Genomic DNA, 2,221 nt, shown 5'->3' with positions numbered 1-2,221 from the left:
TGAAACCTGTGAAATCAAGGTAACTAGGAATAATTTTGACTTTTATTTTTCACCACTCCTGCCCCTAAAACTCAATGTATATTAGAAACCAGATTTAGCTTCTTCTCTGGGAAAACACCAAATGGTGGCTGACACTGGTGGGGCCCTGGAATGGGAGGCCACAGCGGCTTCCGCAGCTGCATCTGGGGCCAGGGCAGGCCAGGGTGGGAGTCGGGTGGGGAGGTGGCCTGGTCCGGGGCAGGGGTGGGGTTGGGGCGGGGCCGGGGTGGGGCGGGGCCGCGGAGCTAGTGGAGGCAAAGCCTAAGGTGAGGAGTGGATCCCGGTCACCAAGCTGGCCGCCTGGTCAAGAACATGAAGATCAAGTCTTTGGAGGAGATCTATCCCCATCAAAGAATCTGAGATCATTGACTTTTTCCTGGGGGCATCCCTCAAGGATGAGATTTTGAAGATTATGCCTCTGCAAAAGCAGACCCATTCTGGCCAGTGGACCAGGTTCAAGGCATTTGTTGCCATCAGGGATTACAATAGACACGTCGGTCTGGGTGCTAAGTGCTCCAAGGAGGTAGCTGCTGCCATCCATGGAGCCATCGTCCTGGCCAAGCTTTCCATCATCCCGGTTCAGAGAGGCTACTGGGGGAACAAGATTGGCAAGTCCCACACTGTCCCATGAAAGGTGACCGCCCCTGTGGCTCTATGCTGATGCGCCTCATCCCTGCCCCCAGAGGCACTGGCATTATCTCAGCCTCTGTACCCAAGAAGCTACTGATGATGGCTGGTATGGATGACTGCCACACCTTGGCCAGGGCCTGCACTGCGACCCTGGGCAACTTTTGATGCCAGTTTTGATGCCATTTCCAAGACCTACAGCTATCTCACCCCTGACCTTTGGAAACAGACTGTGTTCACTAACTCTCCTTATCAGGAATTCACTGACCATCTTATAAAGACCCACACCTGAGTCTTGTGCAGAGGACCCAAGCAGATTTAGAAGTATATATCGCTTCTCGGCCTTTTGGCTAAGATCAAGTGTAGATTTAGAAGTATACTGTGTTTTATTAGGTTATTTATAAAAATGTATTTTTGTATTTTATTAATTTTAAAAAAATTTTAATTCCAATTCATTAATATAGAGTGTTATATTAGTTTCAGGTGTACAATAATTCTAGGTTATTTATGTTTTTTAGAAATTCTTCCTAAAGGAAATGTTGTCTATTGAACCTTATTCACTGCTGTCCTTTGGGGGTTAGTGAGAAATAAATGGGTGACAAAGAAAATAAGTTGTTGTGTTGTTGAAATTGAATGTACAGGTTAGAAAAGTTCTGTGGCTTCAAGACTGGCGATGGATTTCATTAATTACAATTAAAAACTTGCAGTGGAAACCATCCAGGAAATAAATCTTTAGAGTAAAGTGCGAACAGCTTTTCAGAAAGGAATTAAGTGATTAAGTGGCCCCAAATGGTCTATCACATAATTGTATAATCATATGGATATTTTCTTTGATGAAAGAAAGACAGATAATTTGAGGACTATAAATAGGGAAGCAGACTGGGACAAATAAGCCAGATATAGGAAGGTCTTTTTTTCTGCAGCCAAAATCTTCCTATTGATGCATTACCGGTTTTAATGGATGGTGGAAATTAAGTTTTCTCAAAAAATGAAGTCTCTAGTGTATGAGTTACATCTTTTACTATTCTATTTTTGCAATCTAAATTTTTGCCTTTCTAAAGGCAACTTTATAGAAAGATACTTTCAAAAGTATCAGGCAAATTATGAATAAAAAGCGGTTGGGACAAGCTGAGAAGAACCAGGATGAACACCCAGCTCCTTGGAACTCCCTATCTGCTAAAATGTGACACCACCCCATTCAAGAATCATTTGATAACATTAATTTGATCTTTAAATGTACTCAGTTGAGTTTTGTTTTTTAACACTACAGAGAAGGCAGGGTTCAGAGTCCAGGAGACTAGGTATGGGTTTAATGGGTTTGATATCCAAAGATTCAGGTCCATTTTAAGAGATTCACAAAGAAAAAGATCCAAGAACATTAGCCAGAGTTCCAGGCCCGCAGAGATCAGTTGAAATCTGGGTTTGTGGGTGTCCAGGGGCTTAGAGACAGGAAGACAAAAGGGGTAGGATGTGTGTAGGCAAGAGCAGGCAATGATATGAATGGGTTTCTAATATTTTACAATACAAGAAATGAGTCCTATAAATATACACAAAA

General features: G+C 42.8%; 1 pseudogene; it reads left to right on the top strand.

The window, feature by feature from the left end:
- Positions 1-336: 336 nt before the first annotated feature.
- Positions 337-1,005, top strand: LOC122230081 (annotated as a pseudogene).
- Positions 1,006-2,221: the final 1,216 nt, after the last annotated feature.

Source organism: Panthera leo, chromosome C2 (assembly GCF_018350215.1).
Source record: "Panthera leo isolate Ple1 chromosome C2, P.leo_Ple1_pat1.1, whole genome shotgun sequence".
Classification (NCBI taxonomy): domain Eukaryota; kingdom Metazoa; phylum Chordata; class Mammalia; order Carnivora; family Felidae; genus Panthera; species Panthera leo.
Note: the sequence above shows the minus strand (reverse complement) of the source record. Positions and strands in the feature narration are given on the sequence as shown.